A 25,628-nucleotide genomic window follows, 5' to 3' on the forward strand; every position below is an offset into this window, starting at 1 on the left:
AACCTCCACATTCCAGATGAGGATTCAGCCAGAAGGTGAAAGAAAGAATGACACGAGGAGACCAGTCTTTTGAGGAACTGATCCCATTTTTTATTTTTCCAGGGTCTGTTTTTATACACTGAGATGTTATACAAAAGTCACGTGGGGTCAGCAGTCCTGACTTTTATTAAAGTCAGGTGCTTCATACAAATGTATACAGAGGTCTTAGGGGTGTTGCATCATCTTCTGGCCAGGGGGCCTGCTGACAATTTATGGCCCTCTCCTTGTGACAGCGGTCAGTCAACCAGAACACTTATTTCCCCAGGGGTGATTATTCTTAAAACAGACGCCACCTTCTGAAGGTACCAGATAAAGTTACATTCCTATAGGGTGAGGGTGTACTGGGTTTTAATTAAGGAGAGAATTTGCTTAGCCTAAGATCTAACGTGATTAATATCAAAGGTTAATACTTATTTCTTCTATATATTCATTAATGTGTGTAAGGGCAGGGGATGTGGAGACTTAGCAGCAAATATTGGCTCAACAAATGAAAAACCCTTCACCAATACAATTTCTAATCAGCCCACTATACTTATACTAATAGTTTTCTAACTTCTCTAAAGAACCTGTTTTTAGAAGGTTTAAGCATCTCATGCCTCTCATGGTTGGGAGGCTGTGAGCAATCACATGTGGCCGGACAAGCCTGTCAGGCAGGCCAGAGAACCTTCAGAGGAGTTTGTAGGTTGAAACACTGTTGTCACACCCAGGGGTTTTTATTAACTGGAGCTCTAAGTTAACTCCTTCTCTGAAAGAGGTGGGGGGGACAGCCCCCCATAAAGTCAGAAGTGTAGGTGAGAGCACAAAGTAGTAAAGTAGGCAGACTCTGGTTTTGGGGGTAGATGCTCGAGAATTTCCAAGGGGACTCCTGGGGCTCGATCCCGCCTTTGTGTATGTCGAGCCTCCTTCCTCATGACCTTTGCCATGGGTGGAGTTCCTCACGCTGGCTCCAGGCAGTTCTGCAAGTATTTATCACTACTTAATACAGGCAATACTGTTCATGGGGTTCTCAAGGCAAGAATACTGAAGTGGTTTGCCATTCCCTTCTCCAGTTGACCACATTCTGTCAGATCTCGCCACCATGACCCGCCTGTCTTGGGCTGCCCCACGGGCATGGCTTAGTTTCATTGAGTTAGACAAGACTGTGGTCCTAGTGTGATTAGATTGACTAGTTTTCTGTGAGTATGGTTTCAGTGTGTCTGCCCTCTGATGCCCTCTTGCAACACCTACCATCTTACTTGGGTTTCTCTTACCTTGGGCGTGGGGTATCTCTTCACAGCTGCTCCAGCAAAGCACAGCCACTGCTCATTACCTTGGACGAGGGGTATCTCCTCACCACCGCCCTTCCTGACCTTCAACATGGGATAGCTCCTCTAGGCCCTCCTGTGCCCGTGCAGCCACCGCTCCTTGGACATGGGGTTGGTCCTCCCGGCCGCTGCCCCTGGCCTCGGGTGTGGGGTAGCTCCTCCTGGCCGCGGCCCCTGACCTCGGACTTGGGTAGCTCTTCTCGGCCATTCCTGTGCCATTGCAGCCTGGCACTCTCAGCCGCTGCCCCTGACCTCAGACGTGGGGTAGCTCCTCTTGGACGTGCTTAGTGCGCTGGTTGGTCGCAGCTGCCCATGCTTAGTGCGCTGATCACAGCCACCGTATTCTTGCCTTGAGAACCCCATGAACAGTATGAAAAGGCAAAATGATAGGATACTGAAAGAGCAACTCCCCAGGTCAGTAGGTGCCCAATATGCTACTGGAGATCAGTGGAGAAATAACTCTAGAAAGAATGAAGGGATGGAGACAAAGCAAAAACAATACTCAGCTGTGGATGTGACTGGTGATGGAAGTAAAGCCCGATGCTATAAAAAGCAATATTGCATAGGAGCCTGGAATGTTAGGTCCATGAATCAAGGCAAATTGGAAATGGTCAAACAGGAGATGGCAAGAGTGAACATCGCATTCTAGGAATCAGCGAACTAAAATGGACTGGAATGGATGAATTTAACTCAGATGACCATTATATGTACTACTGCAGACAGGAATCCCTCAGAAGAAATTCAGTAGCCATCATGGTCAACAAAAGAGTCCAAAATGCAGTACTTGGATGCAACTTCAAAAACGACAGAATGGTCTCTGTTCGTTTCCAAGGCAAACCATTCAATATCACAGTAATCCAAGTCTATGCCCCAACCAGTAACGCTGAAGAAGCTGAAGTTAAACGGTTCTATGAAGACCTACAAGACCTTTTAGAACTAACACCAAAAAAACATGTCCTTTTCATTATAGGGGACTGGAATGCAAAAGTAGGAAATCAAGAAACACCTGGATGCTTGGGGCTGGTGCACTGGGACGACCAAGAGGGATGGAATGGGGAGGGAGGAGGGAGAAGGGTTCAGGATGGGGAACACATGTATACCTGTGGTGGATTCATTTTGATATTTGGCAAAACTAATACAATTATGTAAAGTTTAAAAATAAAAATAAAAAAATAAAAAAGAAAGAAACACCTGGAGGAACAGGCAAATTTGGTCTTGGAATACGGAATGAAGCAGGGCAAAACTAATAGAGTTTTGCCAAGAAAATGCACTGGTCATAGCAAACACCCTCTTCCAACAACACAAGAGAAGACTCTACACATGGACATCACCAGATGGTCAACACCGAAATCAGATTAATTATATTCTTTGCAGCCAAAGATAGAGAAGCTCTATACAGTCAACAAAAATCAGACCAGGAGCTGAAGGTGGCTCAGACCATGAACTCCTTATTGCCAAATAAAGACTTAAATTGAAGAAAGTAGGGAAAACCACTAGACCATTCAGGTATGACCTAAATCAAATCCCTTATGATTATACAGTGGAAGTGAGAAATAGATTTAAGGGCCTAGATCTGATAGATAGAGTGCCTGATGAACTATGGATGGAGGTTCGTGACATTGTACAGGAGACAGGGATCAAGACCATCCCCATGGAAAAGAAATGCAAAAAAGCAAAATGGCTGTCTGGGAAGGCCTTACAAACAGCTGTGAAAAGAAGAGAAGTGAAAAGCAAAGGAGAAAAGGAAAGATATAAGCATCTGAATGCAGAGTTCCAAAGAATAGCAAGGAGAGATAAGAAAGCCTTCCTCAGCGATAAATTCAAAGAAATAGAGGAAAACAACAGAATGGGAAAGACTAGAGCTCTCTTCAAGAAAACTAGAGATACCAAGGGAACATTTCATGCAAAGATGGGCTTGATAAAGGACAGAAATGGTAGGGACATAACAGAAGCAGAAGATATTAAGAAGAGGTGGCAAGAATACACAGAAGAACTTTAAAAAAAAGATCTTCACAACCCAGATAATCACGATGGTGTGATCACTCATCTAGAGCCAGATATCCTGGAATGTGAAGTCAAGTGGGCCTTAGAAAGCATCACTATGAACAAAGCTAGTGGAGGGGATGGAATTCCAGTTGAGCTATTTCAAATCCTGAAAGATGATGCTGTGAAAGTGCTGCACTCAATATGCCAGCAACTTTGGAAAACTCAGCAGTGGTCACAGGACTGGAAAAGGTCCGTTTTCATTCCAATCCCAAAGAAAGGCAATGCCAAAGAATGCTCAAACTACCACACAATTGCACTCATCTCACACGCTAGTAAAGTAATGCTCAAAATTCTCCAAGCCAGGCTTCAACAATACATGAATCGTGAACTTCCTGATGTTCAAGGTGGTTTTAGAAAAGGCAGAGGAACCAGAGATCAAATTGCCAACATCTGCTGGATCATGGAAAAAGCAAGAGAGTTCCAGAAAAGCGTCTATTTCTGCTTTATTGACTATGCTAAAGCCTTTGACTGTGTGGACCACAACAAACTCTGGAAAATTCTGAAAGAGATGGGAATACCAGACCACCTGATCTGCCTCTTGAGAAACCTGTATGCAGGTCAGGAAGCAGCAGTTAGAATTGGTCATGAAACAACAGACTGGTTCCAAATAGGAAAAGGAGTACATCAAGGCTGTATATTGTCACCCTGCTTATTTAGCTTATATACAGAGTACATCATGAGAAACACTGGACTGGAAGAAACACAAGCTGGAATCAAGATTGCCAGGAGAAATATCAATAACCTCAGATATGCAGATGACACCACCCTTATGGCAGAAAGTGAAGAGGAACTAAAAATCCTCTTGATGAAAGTGAAAGAGGAGAGTGAAAAAGTTGGCTTAAAGCTCAGCATTCAGAAAACGAAGATCATGGCATCCAGTCCCACCACTTCATGGGAAATAGATGGGGAAACAGTGGAAATTGTGCCAGACTTTATTTTTTGGGCTCCAAAATCACTGCAGATGGTGACTGCAGCCATGAAATTAAAAGACGCTTACTCCTTGGAAGGAAAGTTATAACCAACCTAGATAGTATATTGAAAAGCAGAGACATTACTTTGCCAACAAAGGTCTGTCTAGTCAAGGCTATGGTTTTTCCTGTGGTCATGTATGGATGTGAGAGTTGGACTGTGAAGAAGGCTGAGCGCTGAAGAATTGATGCTTTTGAGCTGTGGTGTTGGAGAAGACTCTTGAGAGTCCCTTGGACTGCAAAGAGATCCAACCCGTCCATTCTGAAGGAGCTCAGCCCTGGGATTTCTTTGGAAGGAATGATGCTAAAGCTGAAACTCCAGTACTTTGGCCACCTGATGCGAAGAGTTGACTCATTGGAAAAGACTCTGATGCTGAGAGGGATTGGGCAGGAGGAGAAGGGGACGACAGGGGATGAGATGGCTGGATGGCATCACTGAGTCAATGGATGTGAGTCTGAGTGAACTCCGGGAGTTGGTGATGGACAGGGAGGCCTGGCATGCTGCGATTCATGGGGTCACAAAGAGTCGGACATGACTGAGTGACTGAACTGAATACAGGCAATCTTGTGCCAGGTTTTGGGGAAACAAAAATTAATAGAGCATGATTCTGGCCTTCAAATGCACCATGTAGTGGGGAGTCAGACACACACATGAAAGTATTGGTTTAGAGAACACGGATCTAGGACAGGTCCTGGAGGGCTCACCAGCTAAGTGAACTCAGACAGTGTTCTGATCTAATAAAAGGTCGACTTACATCTAGTAGCTGAAATTGAGCCCTTGATCTTGAACCCTCTATGTTCAACTTCCCTGGGCTTGAGTCTACCCAATCTTGGGGGTTCACAAGGGTGGTGGAAACTAGAGAGAAAAGGAGGGATGGGGCGGGGCTTCCACACTGACTCCTCCCCTCCACTGGCTTTTGCTGCTCATCTGACACTTGATAAGGGTGCAAAGAATCATAATAGTGGAATAACATGGTGGCAGTGGCCTGAAGAGACAGTGGCTGAAAAGGGGGCCCAGGATTGGCTTACCAGAGATCATAGAGAAGGCAGGAGCAGGGTAGTCAGGGTAGTGACCTGTGCCCAGAGTTCCTAGCTTGGTGAGGCCATGATGAAAAGTTGTGGCGCACTTGGGATGGCAGGGCTGACAGGGCCTGGACGATAATGCAGAGGAGCCAGAGCCCTGCAGAGAGTGGGCCATGCGGGCAGCAGGTCAGGCCCATGGCCGCAGTGAGCCTGGGGAGCTCGCTCCTCCTGGGGGTCCCCCAACCTTGGCTCCAGCCTTCCCCAGACCCTCTTCCAAGGGACGCCTGCAGGGCCTTTGTCACGACCGCCAGGTGTCACAGTGATTGACTTTGGCAGGTGAAAGTTTCATGCTCAAGGACGACCAGCAGTGGTACAACTGGGGCTCCAGGCACGTCGTAGAGCAACTGAAGGACATGTCCCTGCTAGTCAAGGCCTGACCAAATGAGATCCCCTGGAGAAGGAAGTTGCAAACCACTTCAGGATTCTTGCTTTGAGAACCACATGAGCACAATGACTCATGAGATGAGCCCCCCAGTTCAGTAGGTATCCAGTATGTGACTGAGGAAGAGCGGAGAAACAGCTCCATAAAGAAGGAAGAGACTGGGCTAAGCAGAAATGTCGCTCAGTTGTGGATATGTCAGGTGGTAAAAGTAAAGTCCAGTGCTGAAAAAGAATAATATTGCATAGGAACCAAAAATGTTAGGTCCATGAATCAAGGTAAATTGGACACGGATAAGCAGGAGAAGATAAGAGTGAACATTGATATTTTAAGAATCAGAGAACTAAAATGGACGGGAATGGGCAACTTTAATTGAGATGACAGTTATATCTACTACTGTGAGCAAGAATCCCATAGAAGAAATGGACTAGCCCTCATAGTCAACAAAAGAGTTCGAAATGCAGTACTTGGGTGCAATTCTCAAAAATGACAGAATGATCTTGGTTTGTTTCCAAGGCAAGGCATGCAACATCACAGTAATCCAAGTCTATGCCCTGACCCCTAATGCTGAAGAAGCTGATTTGACTGGGTCTACGAAACCTACAAGACCTACTAGAATTAACACCAAATAAGATATCCTTTTCATCATAGGGAATTAGAATGCAAAAGTAGGAAGTCAAGAGATATCTGGAGTAGCAGGCAAGTATGGCCTTAGAGTACGCAATGAAGCAGAGTAAAGGCTAACAGTTTTGCCAAGATAATTCACTGGTCATAGCAAACACCCACTTCCAACAACACAAGAAACGACTCTACACATGGACATCACCAGATGGTCAATACGAAAATCAGAGTAATTATATTATTTGCAGCCCAAAATGGAGAAGCTCTATATAGTCAGCAAAAACAAGACCTGGAGCTGTCTGTGGCTCAGATCATCAGCACCCTATTGCAAAATTCAGACTCAAATTTTAAAAAAATTAGGGAAAAGGACTAGGCCATTCAGGTATGACCCAAATCAAATCCCTTATGATTATACAGTGGAGATGATCTATAGGATCAAAGGAATAGACCTGGTATATAGAATGCCTGAAGAACTGTGGACAGAGGTTTGTAACACTGCATAGGATGCAGTGACCAAAACCATCCGCAAGAAAAAGAAATGCAACCAGGCAAAATGGTTGTTTGAGGAGGCCTTATAAATAGAAAAGAAGAGAAGGAAAAGGCAAAGGAGAAAGGGAAAGAAATATCCAACTGAATGCAGAGTGCCAAAGAATAGCAAGGAGAGGTAAGAAAGCCTACTTAAGTGAACACTGCTAAGAAACAGAGGAAAACAATTGAATGGGAAAGACTAGAGATCTCTTCAAGAAAATTAGAGATATCAAGCAAACATTTCATGCAGACTTGAGCACATAAATGACAGAAATGATAAGGATCTAAAAGAATCCTTTGACTATGTGGGTCACAAAAAAAAAAAAAAAAAAAAGTGGAAAATTTTTGAAGAGATGGGAATACCAGGCCACCTTACCTTCCTTCTAAGAAATCTGTAGGCAGGTCAAGAAGCAATAGTTAGAACAGGACATGGTACAATGGACTGGTTCCAAATTGAGAAAGAAGTACATCAAGACTGTATATTGTCACCCTGCTTATTTAATTTATGTGCAGAGTACATCATGCAAAATGCCAGGTTGTGTGAAGCACAAGCTGGAATCAGGATTTCTGGGAGAAATATCAATAACTTCAGATATGCAGATGACACCGACCTTATGGCAGAAAGCAAAGAGAAATTAAAGAGTCTCTTGATGAATGTGAAAGAGGAGAGTAAAAAAGCTGGCTTAAAAGTCCAGGTTCTATGCACGATACTGGATGCTTGGGGCTGGTGCACTGGGACGACCCAGAGGGATGGTATGGGGAGGGAGGAGGGAGGAAGGTTCAGGATGGGGAACACATGTATAACTGTGGCGGATTCATTTTGATATTTGGCAAAACTAATACAATTATGTAAAGTTTAAAAAAAAAAAAGTCAATATTCAAAAAACAAAGATCATGGCATCCAGTCCCATCAGTTCATGGGGAAACAATGGAAACAGTAACAGACTTTATTTTCTTGGGTTCCAAAATCACTGCATATGGTGGCTGCAGCCATGAAATTAAAAGAGACTTGCTCCTTGTGAAAAGTTGCTGAAATAATCCATGAACGAAGCTGAGATTCTTGGCCTCCAGAGGAGAGGAATTTGATCCAGGGCCAGAGACGAGGCTTGATCACTCAGCTTTTTGTGTAAGAAAGTTTTATTAAAGTATAAAAGAGTTAAGAGAAAGCTACTGACATAGACATCAGAAGGGGACAGAAAGAGTGCCCCTTTGCTAGTTTTTAGCAAGGAGTTGTATATCTATTAGCAAGCTGCTAATTAGAGAAGGGAAACACCTCAAAACTGAGAGAGTTGCACCAGGCCCCTCACCCCCAACAGACATTTGAGATAGCATTGGCACAAGGAGAGTCATCCCGGGCAATAAAACAATTGACATGAATCTTGAAGAAAGGCAGATTTTAGAGCAAATACAGCGTTCATTAACATAGCTTAAGGAAGACATTTCCATGAGAAAAAATGCTTTGGTTAGCTCAAGGAAGATTTGAGATAAAATTAAGTTCAGGGGGAACCAGGTGTCACCATGACAACACAGGATTAGCAGAGAAAAGAAAAAAAATATGTCTGCCACTTGCAATTTTATTTCCTCCTGCCTCTTGGGGACCTCTGGCCTCCCTACTGAGGCTATTAACACACTCACTTGGAAGTAAAGCTACGATAAACCTAAACAGCTTATTAAGAAGCAGAGACATTATTTTGCAGACCAAGATCTGTCTAGTCAAAGCTATAGTTTTTCCAGTACATGTATGGATGTGAGAGTTGGACCATAAATAAGGCTGAGCACCTGAGCACCGAAGAACTGATGCTTCATCTGTGGTGTTGGAGAAGACTCTTGAGAGTCCCTTGGACTGCAAGGAGATCAAACCAGTCAATCCTAAATGAAATCAATCCTGAATATTCATTAGAGGGACTGATGCTGAAGCTGAAGCTCCAATACTTTGGCCACCTGATGCAAGGTGCAGACTCATTGGAAAAGACTGTGATGCTGGGAAAAATTGAAGTGGAGGAAAATGGGATGACAGAGGATGAGACTGTTGGATGGCATCACCTACTCAATGAACATGAGTTTGAACAAGCTCTGGGAGATGGTGAAGGACTGGAAAGTCTGACGTGCTGCAGTCCGTGGGGTCCCAAAGAGTCAGAGATGACTGAACGGCTGAACAACAATAACGGTGGAGCAATAGACTGGTTCAAAATCGAGAAAGGAGTGAGTTAAGCTGTATACTGTCACCCTAATTATTTAACTTGTATGTAGAGTACATCACGACAATGCCAGGCTGAATGAATCACAAGCTGGAATCCAGATAGCCAGGAGAAATATCAACAACCTCAGAGATGCAGATGTTACCACCCTAATGGCAGTAAGAGCCTCTTGTTGAGGGTGAAAGAGGAAAGTGAAAAAGCTGGCTTAAAACTCAACATTCAAAAAACGAAGATAATGGCATCCAGCCCCATCGTTTCATAGAAAATGGGCTAAGTCACTCCAGCCATCTCCAAATCTATGTGACCCTATGGACTCTAGCCTGCTAGATTCCTCTGTCCACGGGATTCTCCAGGCAAGAATACTGGAGTGGGTTGCCATTTCCTCCTCCAACCAGGGGCTCTTCCAACCCAGGGTATGAACCCACGTCTCTTTTGTCTCCTGCGTTCTTAGGCGGGTTTTTAAACTAGCACCACATGATGCGAGCAGTGAGAGATCTTATGTTCTTGCATTCCAAAATCACTGTGGAAGGCGACTGCCACCATGAAATTGAAAGAAGCTTTCTTCTTGAAAGGAAAGCTATGACAAACCTATGTGGGCTCAGTTGTTCAGTTATGTCCAACTCTCTGTAACCCATGGACTGTAGCCCACCGGGCTCCTCTGCCCATGGGGATTCTCCAAGCAAGAACATTGGAGTGGCCATGCCCTCTTCAGGGGATCTTTCCAACCCACGGTTTGAACCCGGGTCTCCCACATTGCACGCAGACTCTTTACCATCTGAGACACCAGGGAAGACCATGAAAAACCTAAAGAGCATACTAAAAAGCAGAGATATCACTTTGCTGATACAGTTCTGTATGGTCAATGCTGTAGTTTTTCAAGTAGTCATGTATGGATGTGATAGTTGGGCCATATAGAAGGCTGAGCACTGAAGAAGTGATGCTTTTGAACTGTGGTGCTGGAGAAAACTCTTGGGAGTTCCTTGGACTGCAAGGAGATCAAACCAGTCAATCCTAAATGAAATCAATCCTGAATATTCATTGTTAGGACTGATTCTGAAGCTGAAGCTCTGATACCTTCGCCACCTGCTTGGAAGGGTTGACTCATTGAAAAAACCCCTGATACTGGGAAAGATTGTGGGTGATAAAAGGGAGGGACAGAGGATGAGATGGTTGGATGGCATCACCGACTCAGTGCACATGAGTTTGAGTGAACTCATGGAAATAGTGAAGAACAGGGAATTCTGGCATGTGCAGTCCATGGGGTCACAAAGAGTCAGTCACTGTTTAGTACCTGAACAACAAGAAGAAGATATTCATAGCAGTCTTCAACTTATATTTGTTTGTTTATTCATCCACTTAAAATAATACAATTGTTGCACAGTGCTAGATAATATCTTCAGGCCTGTGTTTTTTTGCTCTCTGCCGCCTTTGCTCTCTATTCAGAGTACAGACCATATTTTGATTGATTTACAACCTCAGTCCTAATGATTTACATTATTTACATGTTGTCACATAGGGTTGGATTCCCAAGAAACAGAGCAGTAATTTTAATACATCAAGTGATGCTTTAAAGAGTGATATTCTGAGGGAGGGAGGATAGGGAAGGATGGGGCAAATCTCGATTAGAAGTTATCCCAGCTGATGTCCAGCTTCAAGCTGATCCTTTGGGTTGCTCCAGGGCATGAATTGCAGCATGATCAAGGGGACAGGTCCTGTGTGCACTAATGTGAGTCAGTTGTCGGCAGCAGGCTGACCCTATGCATCTGTGTATGTATGTGTGTGTGTAAGCATGTGTATGCATCACAGTTACCTTCAGAGAGAACACTCTTGCTTAGATCAACTTAGATAAGTTCTCTGGAAAAAGCAACTAAGCCCTTAGCCATCAAAAGCTGGGGGCTAGTTATACTGACCAGTAAAAGGTGATGTTTCCTAGGGGCACGGGGATCATCCACTGCTCTCACTCCACCACCATTAAAATGCTCCTATTTATTTATTGGGACTTCCCTGGTGGTCCAGTGCTTAAGACTTTGCTTCCCTGGTGGCTCAGACAGTAAAGCGTCTGCCTGCAATGTGGGAGACCCAGGTTCAATCCCTGGGCCGGGAAGATGCCCTGGGGAAGGAAATGGAAACTCACTCCAGTACTCTTTCCTGGGAAATCCTATGGATGGAGGAGCCTGGTGGGCTACATACAGTCCATGGGGTCGCAAAGAGTCGGACATGACTGAGTGACTTCAGTTTCCTTCTTTCTTTTACTTATTTATTACTTAAGGATAGTATGAAACGCTGTTCAGCATGTTCATGCAGTTGACTAGTTTTGTGTGGCTTTCACAAAACACTTTCACAGCCTTGATTATTGCTGCTGAGTCTCTGCTTTAGAAATACATGCGTTGCATGCATTTAACGATTCCTAAATGGAATGAGATCAGAATGAAATAAGAATACCCTACAAGCTATTTTAAATAGCAACTAGTAAATAAAAACATCTGGTAGATGATTAAGAGCCACATCCTGAAGCTCAGCAAAGATTGTGTGATGCACCTCCAAGGAGGAGCATATACTCTGGCAGCTTTTTCAGTGATTTTGGTCCAACCAGGAGCTCAGGAAATGTAGGCAAGAGGATGTGGAGTCATTCGGAGCTCAGTGGGATGAGAGGGCACAGAGTGTGTCTCCTCCTGTTTTACTGATCTTTATACTGTGTTCTGTTTATAGGCTTTGGACGGGTAGTTATGAAAAACCAGATATTACATTCGTTAACTGTGAATATGACACCAACATCTGCTTGCCTTGGCTTGACGCCTCTGGTAGGAACTATGGGGAATGCTTTAGCCTACACCTTCCCTTTGGAAACAGTATGAACAAAAAGAAAACATCAAAGGCCTGAAACACCTGTGTAACCTCTTCTGTGCCATGAAACAGCCACATAAACTGATTTTGAAAATGAAGCCCTCTTTTTTTGCTTTCCTTTGAAGATGTCGAAATGGAGTGATCATCCAGGATCCTGATGGCCCGTGAAGTTCTTATCTCCTGTCTGGCTATCCTGAGTTATCAGGGAAAAAAAATCCCTTAGTGACTCTAAAAGCAAGAGCAAACAGCAGAACTGTTGAATGTCAAGAAGTATCATTCTTCCAGCCTCACCATGGCCTCACTTCAGAAGGCCAAAGCAAATAAAATGTTTTGGTAGCATTTTAGTAATGTGTATTTCAAGCAAACTCCACTGTGCCTTTATGACTTTATTCTCAGTTTCCCAAAATGAGATATAACTTGTTTTAATTGCTTTTAAAACAGAGGGGCAAATGACATACGATGAATGCATTCTGTTTGAAATCAATTTCTTTCATTGTTTTATTAAATTGAATGCTCTGAGCTAGAGGATATTATTTTCCAGTTGTATTTTTGCAAAACTGCTCACTCTTAGAGCTCTGTGGCTGTGGGTTCTGGATTGCCATCATTGCTTTTCTCTCCTTCTACTTTCCTGGCTATGAGGACTTAACCTCACCATTGAGTAGCAGGGTGTCACCACAAGGAAGGTAAAATAAACAGGATGATTAAATACCCCACATGTAGCAAGGGGGCAATATTGCAATAGCAATTATTGCTACCCATATACCTCAGCAGTATGTGCTAAAGTAAGAAAAATGGATAGCATGATTATAGTAGCTCCAATTATGTGAATTAGACTGCATACACTCATCAATAAAAAACTGTGCTGCAGAGAAACTCTATAAGCCTGGCGCTGAGCCCTTAATGCTACTATATCCTTGGGTAACATTTACCCTCTCACAACTTTTTTCTTCCTCTTATAATACTTCTGTTGGAAAAAATTCAGAGGTGTGTCACCCCACATTTCTAGGGAAGCCAGAGAATCTATACTTGCTATGTTCCTCTGTGTTTTAGTTCCTTTCTCTTCAAACCTCAAATGAAAAACATTAACATGTTCCATTTGACTAATTAAAATCCTTCTTAAGAAAATGGTTTCACTTTTCAGTTTACTCCAAAACACACTCTCTGCTTTGATATCACCCATAATAGAGAAGCCCTGAGGGAAATGGCTATCAAAAGCTGTTATTTACATAGCAGGTTGCATTTCAGTTCAGTTCAGTTCAGTTGCTCGGTTGTGTCTGACTCTATGCTACCGAATGGACTGCAGCACACCAGGCCTCCCTATCAACTCCCAGAGTTTACTCAAACTTATGTCCATTGAGTCGGTGATGCCATCCAACCATTTCATCCTCTGTCGTCCCCTTTTCCTCCTGCCTTCAATCTTTCCCAGCATCAGGGTCTTTTCTAATGAGTCAGTTCTTCTCATCAGGTGGCCAAAGTATTGGAGTTTCAGCTTCAGCATCAGTCCTTCCAATGAATATTCAGAACTGATAGCCTTTAGGATGGACTGGTTGGATCTCTTTGCAGTGCAAGGGAGTCTCAAGAGTCTTCACCAACACCACAGTTCAAAAGCATCCATTCTTTGGTGCTCAGCTTTCTTTATAGTCCAACTCCCACAGCCATACGTGACTACTGAAAAAACCATAGCTTTGACTAGATGAATCTTTGTTGGCAAAGTAATGTCTCTGCTTTTTAATGTGCTGTATAGGTTGGTCATAGATAACCTTTCTATGCTCCTTTCTTCCAAGGAGCAAGCGTCTTTTAATTTCATGGCTGCAATCACCATCTGCAGTGATTTTGGAGCCCCCCAAAATAAAGTCTGTCACTGTTTTCACTGTTTCCCCATCTATTTGTCATGAAGTGATGGGACCAGATGCGATGACCTTAGTTTCCTGAATGCTGAGCTTTAAGCCAACTTTTTCACTCTCCTCTTTCACTTCTATGCATTTGAGGGGCATTAAATATAGGGGGATCTGACACTGCTCCAGAGGACATCTGGTTGTTTTAAAGAAGAAGGTCATGGATTGCAAGGATATGAAAGATATTAAAAGACAAATCATAGCAAAGATTAAATGCTGAGAAAGGGAAAATTGTATTTGTAAGCTAATTAGAACTACTTAAATTTTAAAGTGAAGAAAGTGAAGTCGCTCAGTCATGTCTGACTCTTTGCGACCCCATGGACGGTAGCCTACCAGGCTCCTCTGTCTATGGGATTTTCCAGGCAAGAGTACTGGAGTGGGTTGCCATTTCCTTCTCCAGGGGACTTTTCTGACCCAGGGATCGAACCCAGGTCTCCTGCATTGCAGACAGACGCTTTACCCTCTGAGCCACCATAATGCAATTATTTAAATATGAATCAATCAAAAGCTCATCAATAAAGAAGTAGTTTAAAGCCTAAGTAAATCAACGTATTAATATTTGAAGAGTAAAAAGAGCCTGAATCTAGTTCAAATATTATCTATGAGGTATTGTCATAATTGGTGCTTCCCAGGTGACTCAGTAGGTAAAGAATTTGCTGGAATGCAGGAAACACAGGAGACCTGGTGTTCGATCCTTGGGTCAAAATGATCCCCTTGAGAAGGGCATGGCAGCCCACTCCAGTGCTTTTGCCTGTAGAATCCCATGGACAGAGGAGCCTGGAGGGTTGCAGTCCATGAGTAGTGTAGTAAATAATTACTTTCAGGAGAAAAAAAAGTATCCTTAAAGATTGCCAAGAAATTCACAAAAGATTGTCAAGAAATTAACAATCTAAATGAACTGTTTATAAAATCAAAGGATAAGATTAGTATAGTAGTATACAATCAAAGTAACAAAGTAGAATTTTGCTTATTTAAAAATAAGTCAAGTCAGTTAAGTTCTACCTCTGCACCTCACTCCACTCCCTCTTGGGTCTTTTATGCTTTCATTTCAGCAGTTACCCACTTTCTCACTTTCCACTTCTTATTTTATATCTGTTCTTTCCACACACACTCTGCTCAAGATTCTTCACTTTAAAATGATTTTCTCTTACCCTGACTTCTCTTTCTTTCTCAAGATCCACTTCTTTCTCTTCTTGCTCGATCTCTTGAAGAGTGAAAGTTGCTCAGTCATGCCTGACTCTTTGGGAACCCATGGACTATACAGTCCATTGAATTCTCCAGGCCAGAATACTGGAGTGGGTAGCCATTTCCTTTTCCAGGGGATCTTCCCAACCCAGGAATTGAAGCCAGGTCTCCCACATTGGAGGCGGATTCTTTCCCACCTGAGCCATCAGAGAAGTCCAAGAATACTGGAATGAGTAGCCTATCCCTTCTCCAGTGGATCTTCCCAACCCAGGAATCAAACTGGGGTCTCCTGCATTGCAGGCAGATTCTTTACCAACTGAGCTATCACGGAAGCCCCAGATCTCTTGAAAGGATGGATGATAATCAACTCTAAGATTCTCACTTTTACTATCAGTTCTAAGTAAAAATTGCAGAGAATTAGTTTTTAATAAATCAGCATTCACTTGTTGTGAACAAGGCTAAATTCTCTTTGGTTCTGCTTTAGTTAACAATGCAATTATGTTGATTCTTTGAACTGGTAATCCTAAAATAGACTTTTTATATGCCATTGTATGAGGTTTGTTTTCCATAACATTGCCTATTGACCAAAAAGAAACACTAAGGAAAGTATAAGTGTACTAAGAATATAAATGAGACAATGTGGCCTATAAAAATATCAAAAAATAAAAATATATGCCCTGGAGGGAAAGGCTTTAAAAAATTACTGAACTGATTTTGTGTAGACAAGAAAAGCTAAGAGTCGGTGACTAACCACCTGTAATTATGTGAAAGATTATTAATTGGAAGGAGGATGTTGCCAGCTGTTCTCTGCTCTGCTGAGGGTAAAAGGATGAGATTAAATTATAGCCAGAGAGAGTATGCTAGACTTAAGAGAAAAACACTGTAGTTTTGGAAGAGGGTGATATTCTCTCGGCTTCCCTGATGGCTCAGTTGATAAAGAATCTGCCTGCAATGCAGGAGACCCCAGTTCAATTCCTGGGTCTGGAAGATCTGCTGGAGAAGGGATAGGCTACCCACTCCAGTATTCTTGGGCTTTCCTGCTGGCTCAGCTGGTCAAGAATCCTCCTGCAGTGCAGGAGACCTGGGTTCAATCCCTGGATTGGGAAGATCCCCTTATGAAGGGATGGATTATCAAGGAATGGTGTAAAATCCTCACTATAAAATGGTAAAAAGTTTGAAAATGACCCACTATTCTCTGTCTTGGTTAGTCTAGGTAAATTTTCTGTAAACATAAATATTTGCTAAAGAATTGTTAGTAGATGATTCTCTGCTTATGAAGTATAGCTGAATATATAGCAATGTGGATAAGATGAAAAGATTGCATTTTAGTTTCTGATAAATATTCTCTTTGCCTAGAGCATAGTTGTTTTTTTTTTTTTTTTTTTTTTGTTTGTTTTTTACCTTTTCTTACCTCAATCCCTTTTGGTTTTTTAGCTGTTAATTTAAATACAAATGCCTCAAGGTAGAAAGATAGATTGATTGATTGACATTTTCTGATCCCTTCTAAGCTTTATTATTCTATTTTTTCCCGTTTTCACAGTGTGATGAGAACATAACAGAAAACCGATGTTCTTTGTCTTTCTAATTATCAAGAGTCTATGGAGATACATGCTTTGGTCCATCACTTCCTACAGAAACACTCATGACACCATGAAGGTTAATATTTTGGTACAAAAATGCATGCCTTAGAAAGTAAGCTTATGGGTGTGCTTCTCTCTTTCAGAGATAGTATTGGGTTGAGCAAAAAGTCCCTTCAGTTTTTAAATAAATTAAAAGACTCACTTTACATTTTCACCAAGAAATTTATTGAACAAAATATTCACTGTTTTATTTCACTATTTTATGCCACTTTTCAGGCAACTTTATAACTCCATCTTCCCCAAACTTTTAATCTTTTTGAGCAAAGAACTGTTCCAAGTGTCTTTTACAGTCTTCCAGGGAATGGAATCTTTTTTTGTTAAGAGAATGTTATAAAGACTAAAATAAATGGAAATTTTAAGGTGCAAGATCTGGTGAATTGTTGTTGTTGCTGTTGTTCAGTCACTAAGTGTTGTCCGACTCTTTGCTACCCCATGGATGGCAATATGCCAGGCCTCTGTGTCCCTTATTATCTCTGAGTTTTCCCAAATTCACGTCTATTGAATTGGTGATTCTATCCAACCATCTCATCCTCTGCTGCCCTCTTCTTTTACCTTCAGTCTTTCCCAGCATCAGGGTCTTTTCCAATGAGTCAGTTCTTTGTATCAGGTGGCCAAAGTATTGAAGTTTCAGCTTCAGCATCTGTCCTTCCAATGAGTATTCAGGGTTGATTCCTGGTGAATACGGTGGATGAGTCAGACTCCCCAGCCAAACGATAACAGTTTTTGCTGGTTATCAAAGAAATGTGGTCTTATGTTATCCCAATGGAATATTATGTGTATTAATAAATATATATTAATAATTTATAATGATTCTGGATGCTTTTTGTCAAGTGACGCCTTCCTTTGGTGTAATTGGGAGCAGTACTTCCTGGAATTAACCATTTGGTTTTCCAGAAGGAGCTCATAATAGAGGACTCCCTTTCTATCTCACTGTATGCACAACATCACCCTCTTTGGATGAAGACTGGACTTTAGTGTGGTTGGTGGTGGTTCATTTCACCTACCCCACAACCTCTTCTTTCCAAGTTATTGGACAGTATCTACTTTTCATCACCCATCACAATTTGTTTTAAAATCAGAATGTTTTCATTATGCTTAAGTAAAGAATCACATGTGGAAATATGGTCAGGAAGGTGGAACCTTAACTTAGGTGGAACCTAAACATTAAAGTGATTAACATAACCAACCTAGTTCAAATAATTCACAACACTTGAGTTGGCTATTTTCAGTATGTCGGTTATCTCCCACATGGTATAGTGTTGATTATTTTCAATTAATGTCTCCATTTGATCTATCAACTTCAACTGGTCTACCAGACTATGGAGCATGGTCCAAGAAGACACCTCTAGCACAAAACTTTGCAAACCACTTTTGACACATGAGATCAGTCACTGCACCTTCTCCATACACTGTAGAACTTTTTTTTTTTTTTTTTTTTGCATTTCAGTTGTGTTTTTACCTTTCTTGGAATAATAGAGCATGGCAGGCTGAAAATATTACTTCTTTTCTTCCATGTTCAATATTAAAATGGCTACACAAAAATGCACCAATTTTTATGTTTTCTTTTTTTAACTGCACACTGATATGACAACCATCACAGTAAAATTGTTTGGAATGACATTAAAGACAACTAAGTACTACTAGAGCCATGTTATGGAAAAAAAGATCCCTGGGTCAGGAAAATTCCCTAGAGAAGGAAATGGCAACCCAACCAATATTCCTCCCTAGAAGACTTCATGGATGGAGAAACCTGGTGGACTAGAGTGCATGGGGTCACAAGAATTGGACACAACTTAGTGACTAAATCACTACTGCAGAAGAACACAAAAAAGTTTCAAATGGAGTATACAGCTTGTACAAAGGCCCTGAGGTAGGAGGGATTTACTAAATAAAATACCACTGTAAGGAGAGTAATAAGATGAAATGAGATAAAAAGGCTGGGATTAAATTGTGCAGAAAAATAGTGAGTAATAGATGCAGAATGTTATGGATACTATTTTAATACTAATGAACTTAGGCATTCAAAATGCTAAGAAATTTGGAAAACTCAGCAATGGCCACAGGAATGGAAAAAGTCAATTTTCATTCCAATCCCAAAGAAAGGCAATGCCAAAAAATGTTCAGACTATTGCACAATTAGATTCATTTTCCCATGCTAGCAAAGTAGTGCTCAGAATTCTCCAAGCTAGGCTTCAATAGTACATGAACCGAGAACTTTCAGGTGTTCAAGCTGGATTTAGAAAAGGCAGAGGAACCAGAGATCAAATTGCCAACATTTGCTGGATCATCAAAAAAGCAAGAGAGTTCCAGAAAAACATCTACTTCTGCTTCACTGACTACACTAAAGCCTTTGACTGCGTTCAGTTCAGTTTCAGAGAAGGCAATGGCAACCCACTCCAGTACTCTTGCCTGGAAAATCACATGGATGGAGGAGCCTGGTAGGTTGCAGTCCACGGGGTCACTGAGAGTCAGACACGACTGAGTGACTTCACTTTCACTTTTCACTTTTCACTTTCATACATTGGTAAAGGAAATGGCAACCCACTCCAGTGTTCTTGCCTGGAGAATCCCAGGGACAGGGGAGCCTGGTGGGCTGCCGTCTATGGGGTCGCACAGAGTCGGACATGACTGAAGCAACTTAGCAGCAGCAGCAGCAGTTCAGTTTAGTGGCTCAGTTGTGTCCCACTCTTTGTGACCCCATGGACTACAGCATGCCAGGCCTCCCTGTCCATCACCAACTCCCAGAGTCTACCCAAATTCATGTCCATTAAGTTGGGGATGCCATCCAACCATCTCATCCTCTGTTGTCCCCTTTTCCACCTACCCTCAATCTTTCCCAGCATCAGGGTCTTTTCAAATGAGTCAGCTCTTCGCATCAGGTGGCCAAAGTTTTGGAGTTTCAGCTTCAGCATCAGTCCTTCCAATGAACACCCAGGACTGATCTCCTTTAGGAAGGACTGGTTGGATCTCCTTGCAGTCCACAGGGCTCTCAAGAGTCTTCTCCAATACCACAGTTCAAAAGCATCAATTCTTTGGAACTCAGCTTTCTTTACAGTCCAACTCTCACATCCACACATAACTACTGGAAAAACCATAGCCTTGACAAGATGGACCTTTGTCGACAAAGTAATGTCTCTGCTTTTTAATATACTGTCTAGGTTGGTCATAACTTTCCTTCCAAGGAGTAAGCACCTTTTCATTTCCTGGCTGTAGTCACCATCTGTGTAGATCACAACAAACTGTGGAAAATTCTCGAAGAGATGGGAATACCACACCATCTTACCTGCTTCCTGAGAAACCTATATTCAGGTCAATAAGCAACAGTTAGAACTGTACATGGAACAATGGACTTGTTCAAAATTGGGAAAAGAGTATGTTAAGCCTGTATATTGTCACCCTGCTTATGTAACTTATATGCAGAGTACATCATGGGATATTCTGGGCTGGATGAAGCACAAGCTGGGATCAAGATTGCTGGGAGAAATATCAATAACCTCAGATATGAAGATGACACCACCCTTATGGCAGAAAGTGAAGAGGAACTAAAGAACCTCTTTATGAAGCTGAAAGAGGAGAGTGAAAAAGCTAGGTTAAAACTCAACATTCAGAAAACTTAGATCATGGCATCAGGTCCCATCACTTCATGGCAAGCAGATGGGGAAACAATGGAAACAGTGAGAGATTTTATTTTCTTGGGCTCCAAAATCACTACAGATGGTGACTGCAACCATGAAATGAAAAGATACTTGTTCCTTGGTAGAAAAGCTATGACAAACCTAGACAGCATATTAAAAACAGATACATTGCTTTGCCAACAAGGTCCATCTAGTCAAAGTTATGATTTTTCCAGTAGTCATGTATGGATGTGATGGTTGGACCATAAAGAAGGCTGAGCACCAAAGAATTGATGGTTTTGAACTGTGGTGTTGGAGATGATTCTGAGAGTCCCTTGGACTGCAAGGAGATCAAATCAGTCAATCCTAAAGGAAATCAACCCTGAATATTCATTGGAAGGACTGACGCTGAAACCGAATCTCCAATTTTTTGGCCACCAGGTGGGAAGAGCTGACTAATTAGAAAAGATCCTGGTGCTGGGAGAAATTGAAGGCAGGAGGAAAAGGGGACGACAGAGGATGAGATGGTTGGATGACATCACTGACTCAATATACATGAATTTGAACAGGCTGCAGGTGATGGTGAAGGACAGGGTCATCTGGCTTACTGTACTCCATGAGGTCGCAAAGAGTCGGAGTTGACCGAGCAACTGAACAACAATGAACATAGGGAAGCTATTGAAGGGTTTTCAGCGTGAGAGTGAAATAATGAAAACTGTATTTGAAAACCATCACTATGGCTACAGTATAAAGAATGGATTTACTTGGATCAAGATTTCAGCAGGAAATCAGTGAGAAGGCTATTGCAGTAGTATAGTTGAAGACGGTGAATTGATGAGAATGTTAACAATGAAAACAGAGAGAAGTGGAAAATTTAAAAGGCATTTAGAAGGTAAATATTTTAAAAGTAAACAAGAGATACTTAGAAATACTTTATTTGGACTATAAATTGGGGGTGTGGGAAAGGAAACTACTGCAAATGACTTCCAGTATTACAGGAAACAATAAAAAAGAACTGTTTTCAGTCAGGGCTTGCAGACTTTTTTTAAAAAATAAGGGTACAGATAGTAAATGTTTTGGGATTTAGGGGGCATGTAAATTCTGTCACAATTATTTGCCTTTGCTGGAAAAGAGCACAGTCATAGACAACGTGTAAATGAATGGGTTTGGCTGTGTTCCAATAAAACTTTATTTACAAAAACAGATAGGGGACCATATTTGGCCCTGGAGCATAATTTATCTACCCATTTTAGATGATGAACAGTCTGCTTACACAAACTGTTTACATTAATATCCTTGGATAATAAAAAAGAAATTTAAATTGTGTTAAGTGTTTTCCAGTGAATGAAAGTCATGAATATTCGAAATACTTTGAGAATCTAGAGAAAATTACTGAAGGCAATTTTGATGCTTAAAGGCTTACCTGGGCTTCCTTGACAGCGCAATTGGTAAAGAGTCCACCTGCAATGCAGGAGACCCCGGTTGGATTTCTGGGTGGGGAAGACCTGCTGGAGAAGGGATAGGCTACCCACTCCAGTATGCTTGGGTTTCCTTCCTGACTTAGCTGGTAAAGAATCCACCTGTAATGCGGGAGACCCGAGCTCAATCCCTGAGATGGGAAGATCCCCTGGAGAAAGGAAAGTCTACCCACTCCAGTATTCTGGCCTGGAGAATTCCATGGACTGTATAGTCCATGGAGTTGCAAAGACTCAGACATGACTGAACTACTTCCACTTCCCATCAAACCAGATATGGAATACATTTCATCCTGATAACACAGGATGAAATAGAAGTTTCAACATTAATATTGTTAGCTTCAAAAAGGTCAGGTTTAAGGAGACTTGAGTTACATCCCTGGTTGGGAAGATCCCCTGGAGAAGGGAAAGGCAACCCACTCCAGTGTTCTTGCCTGGAGAATCTCTTGGACAAAGGAGTCTGGCAGGCTACAGCCCATGGGGTCGCAAAGAGTCAGACATGGCTGAGCGACTTTACTTTTGCTTTCTCTTTTTGAGTTACATTCATCTCATTAAAAAGAACTAAGGCAGCAACAGATATTTGCATTATGATATCTCTCTATATATCACTATTATATCATCTTGCTAGTGAATGACATTTCTCTGAGTTGTAATAACTATAGAAAGAAAAGGGCATCTCATCCCAGAATTTGTGATAACCTCTCTAGAGCTCGTATTCTTGGCAACAAGTGTTTGTGTAGATGAAGACAAATAAGAGCAAGTACAATTATGCAAACTCCAAGAAGACTCTGACAGAAATATCCTTTTATTCAGAAGAATTTTCTTAACAGTTCTACAGAATGAAAATGGAAAATTTATTCAGTAGAAAACGTTGTTTTGAAAGTGCATATTTGTATTACAAGCAGTGTTAAGCAGCTTTAGAGTCTGTGTCCAGATTTCAAACCAGATATACAACCAAATTCTTCTGCTACTTGGACCATGAAATCTTAGGAAGCCTGAAAAATCATGGAGTTCAGTTCAATGACAACATAATTTTATTTTTACAAAGATAGTTTCTAGAAATTATATGAATATTCCTTCATTTAATATCTAACCTAATAATACATAAGGGCTTCCCTGATAGCTCAGTTGGTAAAGAATCCACCTGCAATGTAGGAGACCTGGGTTTGATCCCTGGATTGGGAAGATCCCCTGGAGAAGGGAAAGGCTACCCACTCCAGTATTCTGGCCTGGAGAATTTCACAGACTGTACAGTCCATGGGGTGGCAAAGAGTCGGACACGACGGAGCGACTTTCACTAGCACTTCATTAGCACTAATAATACCTAAACACAAGTTATGTACAGAACTTTCTGTACCTTTATGTACAGAAATATATGTTAGGTAAATTGATGTCAGATCAATTAGAAAGCTATTTTGCAAACAGTTCTTTAGCTTTACGAGCTGAGAAAGCAGAATTTTAAAGAATCTCTTTTTAATTAATTTTTATTGGAGCACAGTTGATGTACAATGCTGTGTTAGTTTCTTCAGTACAGCAGAGTGACTCAGTTATACATGCATGTATTTGTTGTTGCTCAGTCACCCAGTTGTGTCTGACTCTTTGCAACCCCATGGACTGCAGCACGCCAGGCCTCCCTGTCCCTCACCATCTCCTGGAGTTTGCCCAAGTTCATGTTCATTGCATTGGTGATGCCATTCAGCCATCTCACCCTCTGACATATACCTGCTCTTTTTTAGGTTCTTTTCTCATATAGGTCATTATAGAGTATTGAATAGAGTTCTCTGTGTTATACCGTAGGTTCTTATTAGTTATCTATTTTATAACAGATGTTTTAAAATTTTTCATTCATTTAAGCACTATACTCAGAATCAATGCATTGTCTTAGCAAATTATCTCCTAGAGAGCAGGCATGGAAACATTATTTTTTTTTAATTGAGGTATATTTGACTTACAGTATAATGTTAGTTTGGGGTGATTCTATAGTTTTATAGATTATAATCTAAGGGAGCTGACCTAACAGATGTTTTCCTCTTTGTATGATTTTCTGAGATTATTAAATTTGCATTAAATTGTGGGTCATAGGCATCTCTTTTGGAACCAGCTAAGCAGATAAGCAGAAAAGGTTTTCTGATACTCCAGTGCTACGCGGTAAAGCCAGAATCTAAAACAACAAAAAACAAACAAAGAAAAATCCATGCACGTGCTAACTATTTAAAACCATGTTAACTAGGCTACTGTGCTTTTCCTACTGTGTGTGTGTGTTGGTTGCTCAGTCATATCCAACTCTTTGTGACCCTAGACTGTCGCCTGCCAGGCTCCTCTGTCCGTGAGCCTCCAGGGAAGCCTTTTCCTACTAAGTCATTACAAAAATATTATTTATGCTTTTCACAGTAGCAGCAGCAGGCCTATCGCCCAGAAGTGAAGACAGAGATGAAGCAAGAAGCACCCACCAGCTTCCTCCCACCCGAAGCATCTCAACACAAACCAGACAGACAGCAATTCCAGAGTCGCAAGAGGCCTTATGAAGAAAACTGGGGACGGGGGTACTTTGAGCACCGAGATGATAGGAGGGGGTGATGTCCTCAGCCTCCGGCTGAAGAGGATAAAGATGACTTTGATGACACCCTTGTGGCCATTGACACATAAAACTGCGACCTCCACTTCAAGGTGGCCCGAGACCGGAGTAGTGGCTACCCGCTCACGATTGAAGGCTTTGCATACCTGTAGTCAGGAGCCCGTGCCAGCTACGGGGTCAGAAGGGGCCGTGTGTGCTTTGAGATGAAGATCAATGAGGAAATCTCTGTGAAGCACCTTCTGTCTACAGAGCCCGACCCACACGTGGTCCGCATTGGTTGGTCCCTGGACTCTTGCAGCACTCAGCTAGGCGAAGAGCCTTTCTCCTATGGCTACGGAGGCACTGGGAAGAAGTCCACCAATAGCAGCTTTGAGAACTATGGAGACAAGTTTGCAGAGAATGACGTAATTGGCTGCTTTGCGTGGCTCAGAGGATAAAGCGTCTGCCTGCAATGCACGAGACCCGGGTTCGATCCCTGAGTTGGGAAGATCGCCTGGAGAAGCAAATGGCAACCCACTCCAGTATTCTTGCCTAGAGAATTCCATGGACAGAGGAGCCTGACGGGCTACAGTCCACGGGGTCACAAAGAGTCGGACACCACTGAGCGACTTCACACTCACACACATTCAAAGGCAGACCTAATCCTTAACTCCAAACTTTTCACTTTTTTTGTCCTGGCCAAAAAGTATAGATCAATTGATTTTTTGTTTGCTTACATGCATCTTCCCTGTAGCTCAGACAGTAAAGAATCTGCCTGCAATGCAGGAGACCTGGGTTCGATCCCTGAGTTGGAAAGATCCCCTGGAGAAGGGAATGGCAACCCACTCCAGTGTTCTTGCCTGGAGAATCCCATGGACGGAGGAGCCTGGCAGGCTACAGTCCAAGGGATTGCAGAGTCAGACACGACTGAGTGACTAACACTACTACTACTTTCTATTTCAATGGCAAAGTTGGTACTTTCTGGGTACATATCACAAAATTACATGAGGGGAGGGGACAAAAAGTCTTTACATGTACGACAAACTCTGCTCTTAAAGAAATTAATGAAGGAAGTGGAGTATAAATTAAGAATTAATAATAAATGAGAATTTATGGTAAATAATAAATGAATATTCAGTTGCTGCTAAGTCACTTCAGTCGTGTCCGACTCTGTGTGACCCCATAGACGGCAGCCCACCAGGCTCCCCTATCCCTGGGATTCTCCAGAATATTCAGTTAGAGAAGCTTAAAATAT

The 25,628-nt window shown here is 42.1% G+C and overlaps 1 pseudogene; it reads left to right on the forward strand.

The window, feature by feature from the left end:
- The window catches only part of LOC102395096, a 44,071-nt pseudogene extending 19,146 nt beyond the window's left edge, over positions 1 to 24,925 (forward strand).
- The last annotated feature ends 703 nt before the right edge of the window (positions 24,926 to 25,628 follow it).

The sequence above is a fragment of the Bubalus bubalis genome, chromosome 15 (assembly GCF_019923935.1).
Source record: "Bubalus bubalis isolate 160015118507 breed Murrah chromosome 15, NDDB_SH_1, whole genome shotgun sequence".
Taxonomy (NCBI): Eukaryota; Metazoa; Chordata; class Mammalia; order Artiodactyla; family Bovidae; genus Bubalus; species Bubalus bubalis.